This window comes from Schistocerca piceifrons, chromosome 1 (genome assembly GCF_021461385.2).
Source record: "Schistocerca piceifrons isolate TAMUIC-IGC-003096 chromosome 1, iqSchPice1.1, whole genome shotgun sequence".
In the NCBI taxonomy this organism is placed as follows: Eukaryota; Metazoa; Arthropoda; class Insecta; order Orthoptera; family Acrididae; genus Schistocerca; species Schistocerca piceifrons.
The window spans coordinates 708,826,186-708,840,620 of record NC_060138.1 but is presented as its reverse complement, the minus strand read 5'-3'; the positions used below and the strand labels follow the sequence as shown (position 1 = coordinate 708,840,620).

The window sequence follows — 14,435 nt, the reverse complement described above, 5'->3', positions numbered from 1 at the left end:
CTAGACAACACTAGTAGAGCCACCATTGTTTTTACAGATGCAGCATCTAAATCGACACCAACAACTGGCTCAAATTGGAAGTGAGTTACGGTCTGACATAACCGAAACACCAAAAGGATCTCAGACGTATCTAGATACTTTTATAGATGTCATAATATGCTGGGGAAACAAATGTCAGATTCAAGTAGGTCATATATCAAGCTACAAAATGAGGTGTTTCTATTTTTTATCCATCTGCTATAGTCATGCATCCTATTGATTGGGTAATGTTATGGACTGCAATGGTAACAAGCGTTAGTCAGTATTTACAGCACAGGAGTAGATAGTTACACGAAGTATTGGGAAGTAGTGTATACTGATAGCAACTTTTATTGTTATTTTAAATATAGTTATTATTACTTATTTGCTACTGCTATCTATACAAAGGAACAGATCAAATGTGGGGCATAAATTGGCATGAAAATGGCACATAATAACTTAACACAATTTGAAATGTGATAGTATGACTAAGCATTATGGTGTTTAGGGGGAAAATCTGCTTAGAACACATATAAAAAGAAAAATAAAGATGATAGTTTTAGAAAAACAAAACTACATATTACCATTTGCCCATCTGGTGCAAATATATACAATATGTTCATCCAGAATCCAGAAGGTACACGCTACAAGTCTGCTACACTATGCACCATTGGTAAATAAAAAATTTTGTAATTTATAATTCTGGTTAACACTACCATACAACACAGCACTAAACTACACTACATCACACTACACTTCTGTGCTTGGTATCAGAACCAAGCTCGATTTCTCATCTGTTTGGGTAGATGGTCCCCAGCTCACTGATGTACAACTCAGAATTCATTGGAGCTGCCCTAATGTGCCACCAACCAAGGTATAAAGATTGGGAGATGGTCTCAAGAGCTCCTTCCTGGTCCTGTCTGAGGGTCATCTCCCCACTGTTTCCGGAAGCTTGCTGTGGGTGCAAGTTCTGCTGTGATTCGTCTTTAGTTAGCAACTCCGCGAAGTGTTTGGGCCTGGTGTCCTCCTCGCCCTTCTACTTCTGTTTTTTATTTTAGGTTAAATTTCCGCACGTCCCATACGACCTGCCGTAGTAGGCACGATAACGGGTCCATGCCGGCCGTTGCAGACGTAAAGGAATAAAAACTATGGTTCAATTTCCCGTCGATGTGGAAACCAATAAACAGTGCAAGATGCAATTGTTCAGTGATGATGATGAGTCCCATACTTCTTTACAGAGCGTAGGGGAGCGACGCGGGAGACCCGCGCCGCGTTACTAGGCAAGGTCCTAGTGGAGGTGGTTTGCCATTGCCTTCCTCCGACCGTAATTGGGATGAATGATGATGATGAGGACGACACAACAACACCCAGTCATCTCGAGGCAGGAAAAATCCCTGACCCCGCCGGGAATCGAACCTGGGACACCGTGCTCGGGAAGCAAGAACGCTACCGCGAGACCACGAATTGCGAACAATTGTTCAGTAACAGGTAAGGAAATCGGCCATGCTCTTTTGAATGAAATCACCTCGGCATTCACCTTGATTAATTTAAGGCAAAAGCTAAAAGTGGGTGGGGATTTGATCTTCTTTGTATTCGGATGAGAATCCAGTACCTTCATCACTACCCTCTCACGCTCGTTGATAATGACATTGTCTCTAAAATGTCAATATTCAAGTTTGAAATAGTGGATATATATCCACAAAGAGAGAAAGTGAACCAGATCTCGAGACTTCTTCTTCTTCGGCGGCATTTGGCCCCTAGTGTACCAGTTACCGCTCTTCTGACTCTCTGTCAGACTACAATCGACGTTGTGCTTGGTCAAGGTGAAGGCCTGCTATCTTCCGGTCTATATGTAACGCATCTATCCGACGTTGCCCCGGCCTTCAGTAGATCGTTTACTATCGACTCTCCACGAAAATCCGTGTTCTGTGTCCATACCACCACAGAAGGCTTTCTCTCGTCTTATCGAGGATAGGTGCCACTCCGTACCGTCTGCATATTTCTTCGTTGGTCACATGATCATGATGGGTCAGGCCATTTGTCCACCGAAGCATTTTGGTTCTCATTACAGCAAGCGGTTGCTATACTTTCGTTGCGGGCCAGCATTTTGCACCATACGAAGCAAGAGGGCAGATTGCAGAGCGGTATATTTTCGACTTGATTCTGTCTGAAATCTTATCAGAAAACAAATCAATCATTGTCCTTCGTGTAAGCCATGCATTACTAAAATGATCTGGAACGAGTGAGCGTCGGCCGCTGTTTCTCAGAACCAAAGAACTTGAAAATGTTTGACTTTTACGTATCTCTACCATCGATCTTGAATGTATTCATATTATTTGCAACTGTTTGCAGGTATTCATCCTTTTTTTTTACGTTGAGACGTAGTTCGGATTGTTCAAGGCTTGGGCTTGTTAATTTAAGGTCATCCTTGCCTTGCCTAGCCAGCAAAACGTTATTAGCAGTGCACAGGGAGTTAATTTCCGAAGATCCCTGGTGACTAACCATTATTATGATGAAGAGAAGTGTAGAAAGAGCAGATCGTTCATGGACGCCTACAGAAACAGGGAAGTCATTTGATTGTCCCGCAGCAGGAAGCACTCGTATTTAGGGTTGTGGTACAGCAGCTGGACTATGATTCTCGGTCAAAAGCATTTTCCAGGTCCAGACAAGCGAAGTAAAGATGCTTAGGCTTCCAGCAGCGTCTCTCAATAAGCAGGTGAGTTGCACAGCAGTATTCAAACAGCCTTTCACGAAGTCACGCCGTCCGGGGTGGGCGAGCAGCTCTAGGCGCTAGTCTGGAACCGCGCGACCGCTACGGTCACAGGTTCGAATCCTGCCTCGGACATGGATGTGTGTGATGTCCTTAGGTTAGTTATGTTTAAGTAGTTCTATATTCTAGGGGACTGATGACCTCAGAAGTTAAGTCCCATAGTGCTCAGAGCCATTTGAACCATTTTGAACGAAGTCACACTGACTCCTGGTGATATTGACAATCTTGCATACGGCATACGTGTACATATAAAATGTGCACGTAAATATTAAATACACTGATTAATGACGGGTATACCCTTGATGAACTCGTTGTTTAATTAAACTGACAGATATACCCCTGAATGTATGAATGAGTAAATAGATAAATGAACGAGTGATGCATTTGAGATAATTCATGAGCTGTTCCTGAGAACACCCCCCCCCCCCCCCCCCCTCCACCGTCCGCCCAAAAGCGTTTTTCACCATTCCTTACTGTTAACAGCGGACTAAAACACAGTTGCGGATTCCAAGTCGGCTATGAACAGCAAATGGGTATAATTTTTACGATCATTCCTTAGATTTCGCTCTCGAACAACCTTGAAAATTTTCTAGATATTATATCTATTTCCGAGATACAGAGGTTCAAAATTATCTTACTCGCGCACTTAATATGCTATGTGAGAAGGAAACGTAGTTTATAAAGTGACCTAGCACTGATAAATACGATGTAAAGTGTCCCCGTTATCATCAGAAGAAGTCTGGGAATACCACGTTGTAGTTATGAAACATATGCAGACTTTTTGCTCAAGTGAAATCCGGTCTGAGGCGTAAAATTAGTTTTGCGTTATTTCAGTTTCACATAAGTAAACTATTAAAATTTTACTGACCCATCAAGATCTTTTCGTAAGAAACCCATGCCCTGCTGTGACAGGGAAAGGAATCAGCGGAGAAATGTTCTTTCCGGAGCAGAAAACGCGAATATGCTCCTCTTTATTGAAAGATTCTGGCTGAAAAGTGGAGTAACAGATATTCATCAGTTGGTTTTGTAGCTCCTTTAGCGTGTTTGCAGTTAAAATTGTACGATTTGAGGTCCGCCAGTAAAGTAAAACATCGTTTTTTCAAGTACCCGAACACTTTTCAGCACCACTGTGCCATCATCAGTGGGTTTCCGTTTTATTTAACCTGTAATGTGCAAACATTTTTACTAAATGATTACAAAATTATGAGAATATTTAATTCAAACAATAGTTCGTTTCTTTTTGTTAGTACCTTTACACTTGGTGTGCACGATTTTTCAGGACCACTTGTGTATTATTTATTACAGGTAGCTTGTCATCTGCAACCTAAAGATGGTGAGGTGTCGTGATCCACACGTAAATATACGTGTGGATCACGACACCTCACCATGATGCTGAGAATAAAAGGGCTTGCAACACGAAAACTTAAGTAAAAACGAATATAGGCTCGAAACATCGCGACAAAGTAAATTACGTTTAGATTACAGGTTAACTCCCAACAAAATTTCTCATCAACATCGTTTGGTTGCAGATGACAAGCTACCTGTAATAAATAACACATAAGTGGTCCTGAAAAATCGTGTACACAAAGTGCAAAGGTACTAAGAAAAAGAAACGAACTATTGTTTGAACTAAAAATCCACATAATTTTGTAATCATTTAGTAAAACTGTTGGCACATTACAGATTAAATACAACGGAAACCCACTGACGTTGGCTCAGTGGTGCTGAAACATGTTTGGGTACTTGAAAATACGGAGTAACAGATGTCTCGTTCCGCCTTCCTCAGCATCTTTACAAATTTTCGGAAAAATATTGGCATATGAACATATTAACGCATTTTTATGGTGAGAGAGTAAGAGATAGTGGCAGCTGAAAGAGACTGAGAAGTAATAAATACTGGAAGACAGTAGACAGTGATTGTGGTATACAAAGAGCGAAGAAGATAATGGCAGCGAGAGAGAAAGAGAGGGACACAGCGGCAGCGGAACATAGTAAACAGTGAGAGAACAGTGTTACCAAAAGAGTAATAGAGACAATACCAGTGGGAGAGGAGTAAAGAGAAAGAGAAAGTGGAGGTGGTTGGGGGGGCAGTGATAATGAGAGACAGAATATACGACAATGACAACGGGGAAGAGAGACATAATGACAATGAGAAGAAACAGCAGCAGTGGGAAGGAATGAGTGAGATAGTAGCAGTAAGAGAGAGCGAGAGGGAGACAGTGACAATGAGAAGAGACAATAGCAGTGGGACCGACTGTGGCTGAGAGACACGTGATTGTGTCAGATGGAAAGCCACAAAGTGATAATGAACATGAGTTGAGCCGAATAAGTGAGTGGAATGGGCAGTCTAGAGCGGATGGCCATAAAACATTTAAGAGCGATGAACTAGTGGGTGTGAGCGAGTTACAGTTAGAGCAGCTTGTGGGAGCGAGGCGTTAGTTGCGTGATTAAAAAAGCGTGAATACGTTCGCATGCCAATATTTTTGCGAAAGTTGCTGAGGGAGATAGAATGAGGCAGTGGTACCCAACTTTTCAGTCAGAGTCTTTTAATAAAGAGTAGCATACTCGCCTGTTTTGTGCTCCGATTCGAGCATTTTTCCGCTGGTTTCTTTATGCCGTACGCCCATGCCGTTCCTTTGCTAGGCGATAGATAACACTCTCGCCAATTGATGAGTCAACCATTTATAGATATCGCTGTAGTGGGCTGATTTTGCTGCTACAACTTCCTTCTTAGGGTCACGGTTGGCATCACAGCAGATTTTCAGTTTTCAGATGTCATCGAAGTAAGAAACTTGTGACAGTACTTTTTTTGGGCTCTCAGTTTGTTCTTAACGTCATCTTTCCACGACCATGTCTGATTATTTTACTGCGTCCAGGTTTCAACATGCCTGTTTGTTCACGGGTCACTGCTTGAACTGTTGTTTTAACACATTCCAGGTTGTTTTGACTGGAGTAAAAGGTAGAAGAGTGATGTTTGAGATGATGCTTGTCTCTCTTTCTTTCAGTTGTCATAATTTTATACGTGCTGGACCATCTCGATATGAATTTCTCGTGTATTCTGCCCTGTCATTACAGTTGAATATCAGAATGATTTCTCAGCTGAATTTTGACTTAATTGTGCAGCTTGTGATCTCGCTGTGAATCGAATTACATACACTAGCAACAACCAAAGTAGCATATGTTTCAGAGCGAAAGCTATCGAGTGTTATCAAACAAGGTCGATAAAGATTTTCCTCGTTTCATGGAGACTGATTGGGGTCCGGTTCATTACATGATTCCAGTTTGTTATCGTGTAGTAAGAAGCACACGCTGAACAACGGCTTCTTCCCATAACATTACATCATAATAACGATGAAATAGTAATTGAGATCAACAATCTTTTTCAAGTCTCTTACAGTAGATTTCTGAAATACATTCACAATTCGTACAGAACCAGTTGTGGTCTTTTGTATCGCCGTTGCAACATTGCGCCCTATAAGGCGGACATTACACAGAATTATGTCAGAACGGGAACAATGGATTTAATTTTAGTAGCTTACTAGGGTATTGCACCACTAACATACAGCGATTTTCTTCAATGCGGTATTTTGCCTCGTAGCATTTCGAAGCTTGGAAGCCGGCCGGTGTGGCCGTGCGGTTCTAGGCGCTTCAGTCTGGAACCGCGTGACCGCTACGGTCGCAGGTTCGAATCCTGCCTCGGGCTTGGATGTGTGTGATGTCCTTAGGTTAGTTAGGTTTAAGTAGTTCTAAGTTCTAGGGGACTGATGACCACAGATGTTACGTCCCATAGTGCTCAGAGCCATTTTTGAAGCTTGGAAATTACGTTACGCCGCACACGGGAAGAGAACGCGCGGTGCCTGTTCGTGGTCAGTGAGTCCCTCGTCAGAGAGATCGCGACCCCTGAAGTCACCGATATTTCAGAGCGATGGCTCGTGACAAGCAGAAGGCGCGAAGTCGGTCGGTTTTTCCGTACCTGGTGATCTCGCGTATCCACGAAGGAGTAGCTCTTTTTTTTTCCTGAGTCCATCTGGTAGCCTCCTTATCTGGCTCGTCCTGTTAGTGGAAACCTGCGAATCCAGCGCCGAGCTGCTGCTGCGAAGGCGGTGGGCGGTAACAGCCCGTGGCAGCGGAGCATGAAGCAGGTGCGCCGAACCAGAAGAGCGGGCCGGTCCCGCGCATGCGCCCAGGGCCCCGACCGTCACGCGCGTGGCCCAGGTCAGCGCTCGGCCTTGTACTTGAAAGACTAGCCACCAGCAACCGCCCGGGCGCTCAGCACTCTGTCCTTCGGTTACGAGATACTGAAAGTAGTACTTTTCGCCGTAGAGCAACGGCGTACTTTGTAACGGCAATCTGTAGCTAACAGAAAGAGCTGTGCAATAGTATGACGACGATCTATATTGGCAGCACAGGTTTCTCAAAATTTGGCGGGAACGTGTGAACTGCGAAGTCGAAGCCTTGGCGACGTAGGCAGTTTGGACCTATTACGTTATGACCGTATAGCATTGATGGTCACCAAGTTGCAAATTTTATCAGTTGATGCCACAATGGACGAATTGCGTGTCGATGAGGATGAAATGATGATGAGGACAACACAACACCCAGTCCCTGAGCGGAGAAAATCTCCGAGCCGGCCGGGAATAGAACCCGGGCCCGCTACGCGGCAGTCAGACGCACTGACCATTCAGCTAATCGAGTGTACTATTACGTTCTGTTTACGTGGCAACGGACATGGAATTACACTGTGGCAGCAGCGTTAAACCTCACATTTGCCACATTTAGTAGCCGTTTTTGCAAAACTTTTAGCTGAGTACATGAGCAATGCACCAAGCTCCGAGACGACTATCAAAGTGTAGCTTTGAAATATGGGGATGTAATAAGTACTGCGTCACACGATAGTAATCTTTCCAAAAAATTTATAACATCGATAGTGAAACTGCAGCACAATTGTCAACATGTAAGTCGAAACAAGGCCCCCGGGATTAGACAACATTCTATTAGAACTACTGGTAGCCTTGGGAGAGCCAACCCTGACAAAACTATACCATCTAGTGAGCAAGATGTATGAGACAGGTGAAATATCCTCAAACTTCAAGAAGAATATAATAATTCCAATCCCAAAGAAAGCAGTTGTTGACAGATGTGAAAATTACCGAACTATCAGGTGTAATAAGCTTCGGCTGCAAAATACTAACACGAATTCTTTACAGACGAATGGAAAAACTGGTAGAAGCCGACCTCGGGGAAGATCAGTTTGGATTCCGTAGAAATGTTGGAACACGTGAGGCAATACTAACCTTACAACGTACCTTAGAAGAAAGATTAAGGAAAGGCAAACCTACGTTTCTAGCATTTGTAGACTTAGAGAAAGCTTTTCACAACGTTAACTGGAATACTGTCTTTCAAATTCTGAAGGTGGCAGGGGTAAAAAAACAGGGAGCGAAAGGCTATTTACAATTTGTACAGAAACCAGATGGCAGTTATAAGAGTCGAGGGACATGAAAGGGAAGCAGTGGTTGGGAACGGAGTGAGACAGGGTTTTAGCCTAGCCCCGATGTTATTCAATCTGTATATTGAGCAAGCAGTAAAGGAAACAAAAGAAAAATTCGGAGTAGGAATTAAAATCCATGGAGTAGAAACAAAAACTTTGAGGTTCGCCGATGACATTGTAATTCTGTCAGAGACAGCAAAGGACCTGGAAGTGCAGCTGAATGGAATGGACAGTGTCTTGAACGGAGGATATAAGATGAACATCAACAAAAGCAAAATGAGGATAATGGAATGTAGTCGAATTAAATCAGGTGCTGCTGAGGGAATTAGATTAGGAAATGAGACACTTAAAGTAGTAAATGAGTTTTGCTATTTGGAGAGCAAAATAACTGATGATGGTCGAAGTAGAGATATAAAATGTAGACTGGCAATGGCAAGGAAATCGTTTCTGAAGAAGAGAAATTTGTTAACATCGAGTATAGGTTTAAGTGTCAGGAAGACGTTTCTGAAAGTATTTGTATGGAGTGCAGCCATGCATGGAAGCGAAACGTGGACGATAAATAGTTTAGACAAGAAGACAGTAGAAGCTTTCGAAATGTGGTGCTACATAAGAATGCTGAAGATTAAATGGGTAGATCACATAACTAATCAGGAGGTATTGAATATAATTAGGGAGAAGAGAAATTTGTGGCACAACTTGACTAGGAGATGGGTTCGCTTGGTAAGACATATTCTGAGGCAGCAAGGGATCACCAATTTAGTATTGGAGGGCAGTGTGGAGGGTAAAAATCGTAGAAGGTGATCAAGAGATGACTACAGTAAGCAGATCCACAAGGATGTAGGTTGTAGTAGGTACTGGGAGATGAAGAAGCTTGCACAGGATAGAGTAGCATGGAGAGCTGCAGCAAACCAGTCTCTGGACTGAAGACCACAGCAACAACAACAGATGTAATAAGCATTACTCTTCAAGAAGTGATATAGCTAGCCGAAATTACTGTTTCAGTATCTCGGAAACGTGAGAAAAGTGCTACGTCACGAGCTACAGGCCGGATATTGCAAGGAAAATGTGGCGTCTATAAGGATTTGCTAATAGTGTGCACCAGCATATAGGTGAGAGTCTGCTTATTCTGTGTACCTTGATGTACGCCACAACACGAGCCACAGTTACAATAAAAGGTTGTATTTTCAAAACGTACTCAGTAGAACGATTTTCTAAATTTACTACATTTGACTTTAATATTCTTCCATCTGCAGGGGAAGAGGAGGAGGAGGAGATTAATGTTAAACGTCCCCTCGAGAACGAGGTCACCAGAGACGGAACATAAGCTCTGATTAGGGAAGGATGGAGAAGGAAAGCGGCCGAAGGAACCACCCCGATATTCGCCTTAAGCGATTTAGGGAAATCACGGAAAACCTAAATCAGGATGGCCGGACGCGGGTTTGAACCGTCGTCCTCCCAAACGCGAGTCCAGTGTGCTAACCACTCCGCTACCCCGCTCGGTTTCTTCCACCTAACCATGATAAATTTTCTGTAGAACAGTGTCAGATGCACACTTCACTTCTTACTGTGTAGTCCAGTATTTATATTTTCAACTACACCTGCAAAGTGGCGAATGTGTTCCAACACATCCTCCGACCAGCGACAGCTGTTGATCAACCGTCACGAAAAGGGTGACTCCTGCAGTGAAACTTGGCGCCTTTCCATTATATTCCGCTATACCGTCAGCAATATCGCATACTGATACAAAAATGAAGGTTGGCTTGGCTTCACTGTAACGAAGGGTTAGCCAAACCAATGGAGCTCAGTCATAAAGAAATACACTTTGATTATAACAAGGTAAAGGGAAATTATATGCCAAATTTGGCTAAAACAGTAGCTCAATTTCTGCAATCTACCAGTAGAAGGAAGAAATATCCCCGAAGAAAATCGAAGCACTTCACAAAGCAGTCACATTACTAAGTATCTTGAGCGGTGGAAAGATGTACTCGTCGACGAAAGTAAGTTGATCATATTCTAAGACCTGTACCTGATAGAAGGTCAACGGAAGATTCCAAACGAGAAATCTTCAGAGCACAGTGAAACACCGGTAGTACAGTCTAATGCTATTGGATTTTGTGTCTTTGACCAAATTGTATGAGCTTATAATTTACTGCGACACTACGACGAAGAACAAGTATCTGGTGATTGCGAATGGTGTTTACACAAAAGTGATGAACAACTCTGTGTCTGGACGACGTTCGATAACGACAAGATGTGTAGGGTACTGGTGTTGGGCCTTACACTACTTTCTACCTGTTCCAAAGTTTATTGTAACATTTTCAAAATATGATGTCGAATCATATCAAGAAGTTAGAGGATTTTCTGGAGATGAAAACAAGAAAGAAACCAAAAGAAGAAATATCCAGCACAGACTCAGATACACAGAAAACTTACTGGGAGTCGACAGAAACGTTTAAAGAAACGACAAGAAGAAAAGAATACAAAATAACGTGTCAAGAGCCATTTTTATTATTATTATGGAGCATTTTATTTATTCACACAGCGGTAGGCTAATGTTAAAGTAGTACTAACTTTTATTTTCTTATACTTGTCCTTTCCATTTTTCTTCATTTTATAATCGTTACCTATGAATGAGAGATGCACGTCGAACAAATGCAGAAGTATCAAAAACCGCAAAATTGTGTTCTTTCATTCGTAACTATGTGTAGAAATACCAGAAACGTCTGTTAATGTTAGAATATTTTGTAGGATTAGAAAACACTTCGATCATTTTCGACAACAACTTTCAGAGTCCTTGCTTGAGGCTCTTCTCTTCCACGAACATGTCACATATCTGATCTTTTGAAATTTGTTTTCAAAAATTTTTATTTATACAACGAAACTATCGTCAATGCAGTATATTTTATGGACTTCCCTGTCGCGACACAATACCGTGCATTAGAAACATCTCTGCTTCGTGCACGGGATATTGCATCCTGTTATGCTGTACATTACAATGTTTAACTCCGATCACCGCTACGCAAAACGGCTAGGGGGATTCAGGCCGTGTACCTCGTAACGACACTTGCTACTGGTATGGCGAAGCACATGGCAGGTCGTGCACAAAACGCCACACACACCTCCGCTTCTGCGACGATGCCTGGCTGATAGCGTGGGCTTCGATGAAAACGGCGCTGATAGTGCAATTGCTTTGAAGTTATAAGCAGGACACCAACGCAGAGCTGTGTGGAGGCTAGTGATGTAGCATCATCGGCTGACTCCTGTGGATGTGCCTGAATTGTTAATATTGGCGATTTGTTGTAGACTACGTTTTACGTTACATCACTCTTCTTTTTCTGTCTGCCTGTAGTTCTCGCTAGTAGTTTTCCTTCTTTCGTACTTTTTGTACTAGGGAATACGTTTCCTCTTCCCACTGCGCATGTGGAAATGAAGAAGAAATGAATTACATAACCGTTGCCATGACTATTATGTATTGTAGGACAAAATGCTGTGCTACCTGTGGTTTTTGAGAACAATAGACACCAGGGCAGTTTAGAAATTTTGTATACTTCACGAGTGAAGTGGTTAACGCACTGGACTCACATTCGCGATCACGTCCGTTCAAATTCCAGTCCAATAATACTGATTTCGATTTCACTGAGTTTCCCTGAATCGCTTAAGACTTGTGGTTGAATCTTCCCCAGATGCCTCTATACCCTGTGAAGCTCAGAACATGTCACAGTGATCTGCGCCATTATACCGAATTTAAGAACGATGGGTTTTCCCAGTCCACGTTTGTGTACCATCCCTAATGAACCTTTTTTTTTTGTTTTGGTTTTAGGGCGCAAAACTGCTATGGTCATTAGCGCCCGGTCCGTCACTTAGGAAACAGTAAATTTAAGAATGAGGGTTTTCCCAGTCCACGTTTGTGTACCATCTCTAATGAACCTTTTTTTGTTTTTTTTTGTTTTGGTTTTAGGGCGCAAAACTGCTATGGTCATTAGCGCCCGGTCTGTGACTTAGGTAACAGTAAAAAACCGAAAATGGAAACCAGCAGCAATGGGAACGAAAGTCATAAAATTGGAGAAACGAAAAGCAGAAGGAAGGCTTAAAAATCCACTACAGAAAGGGGTTGATTGTCCCCAAAAAAAGCTTCAAATGACTGACGTCATTTCACTGGCACTAATAAACTCGAGAACGCGATCGGCTGAGCGCGTGTCATCTGCTAAAATCGACAATATATCAGGCGATAGCTGTAGATGGGAGCGTAACGGATTAAAATAGGGGCACTCAATTAAAAGGTGTCTTACCGTCCACAGCTGAGAGCAGTGGGGACAGAGTGGGGGAGGATCGCCGATTAAAAGATGTCGATGGCTAAAAAGACAGTGCCCTATCCGGAGTCTAGTTAAAATTACCTCCTCCCGACGACGCTTTCGGGAGGAAGAGGTCCAAGCACAAGGAAGAGCTTTCACGTCCGGCAATTTATTATGGGGAAGTGTCGACCAATGTGCGTGCCATAAATGAACAACACGACGACATAAAACGCTCCGTAGATCGGCGAAGGGAATCGATTGAATAGCTGGCCAAAGAAGAGAGACTGCAGCCTGGGCTGCAATATCGGCCACCTCATATCCACAGATACCAACGTGTCCCGGGAGCCAGAGGAACGCCACCGAGACGCCCCCCAGGTGGAGCAAGCGCAGGCAGTCCCGAATCCGGTGGACCAGAGGGTGCACAGGGTAAAGAGCTTGGAGACTGAGGAGAGAGCTGAGAGAATCTGATCAGATAACGTACTGTATCCGCTGATGGCGGCGGATGTAGTGGACAGCCTGGAGAACAGCGTAAAGCTCCGCAGTATAAACCGAACACTGGTCGGGAAGCCGAAAGTGATTTGGGGTGTCGCCAACGATATAGGCACTCCCTACACCCAACGATGTTTTCGAGTCGTCGGTGTAAATAAATGTGGCTTCCGTCATTTGTGCACATAGAGCAGCAAATGCCCGACGATAAACAAGTGAATGGGTACCTTCCTTGGGTAATCGACAAAGGTCACGGAGCAGGCAGATCCGGGGACGGAGCCAAGGCGGTGCTGTACCCCAAGTTGTCAAGAAGGTTTTAGGAAAGCGGAAGGAAAGAGAATGGAGCAGTTGACGGAAGCGGACTCCCGGTGGTAGTAGGGAGGAGGGGCGGCCTGCATATCCTACATCAAAGGAGGCGTCGAAAAAAATGTCATGGACTGGATTAGCAGGCATGGAAGACAGATGGGTAGCATAACGACTCAGAAGGACTGCTCGCCGATTGGACAGCGGAGGTTCAGCAGTCTCAGCATAAAGGCTTTCCACAGGGCTGGTGTAAAAAGCTCCAGACACCAAACGTATTCCACGGTGGTGGATAGAGTCGAGATGCCGAAGAATAGATGGCCGAGCAGAGGAGTAGACTATGCTTCCATAGTCCAATTTCGAGCGCACTAAGGCGCGATAGAGGCGGAGAAGGACCACTCGGTCCGCTCCCCAGGAGGTACCATTCAGGACACGGAGGGTGTTGAGGGATCGCAGACAGCGAGCCGAAAGATAGGAAACATGGGAGGACCAGCACAGTTTTCTGGCAAAAATAAGACCCAAGAATGAGATTTTCACTCTGCAGCAGAGTGTGTGCTGATCTGAAACTTCCTGGCAGATTAAAACTGTGTGCCCGACCGAGACTCGAACTCGGGACCTTTGCCTTTCACGGGCAAGTGCTCTACCAACTGAGCTACCGAAGCACGACTCACGCCCGGTACTCATAGCTTTACTTCTGCCAGTACCTCGTCTCCTACCTTCCAAACTTTACAGAAGCTCTCCTGCGAACCTTGCAGAACTAGCACTCCTGAAAGAAAGGATATTGCGGAGACATGGCTTGGCCACAGCGTGGGGGATGTTTCCAGAAAATCTCATTTTGGAAACATCCCCCAGGCTGTGGCTAAGCCATGTCTCCGCAATATCCTTTCTTTCAGGAGTGCTTGTTCTGCAAGGTTCGCAGGAGAGCTTCTGTAAAGTTTAGAAGGTAGGAGACGAGGTACTGGCAGAAGTAAAGCTGTGAGTACCGGGCGTGAGTCGTGCTTCTGTAGCTCAGTTGGTAGAGCACTTGCCCGCGAAAGGCAAAGGTTCCGAGTTCGAGTCTCGGTCGGGCACACAGTTTTAA

The 14,435-nt window shown here is 43.9% G+C and overlaps 1 non-coding gene across 1 annotated transcript; it reads right to left on the bottom strand.

Moving 5' to 3' along the window:
• Window positions 1–13,942: 13,942 nt before the first annotated feature.
• On the bottom strand, window positions 13,943–14,017 carry Trnas-uga. The gene has a single exon. It is a non-coding gene; the product is annotated as a tRNA-Ser (tRNA).
• Between the last annotated feature and the right edge of the window lie 418 nt (window positions 14,018–14,435).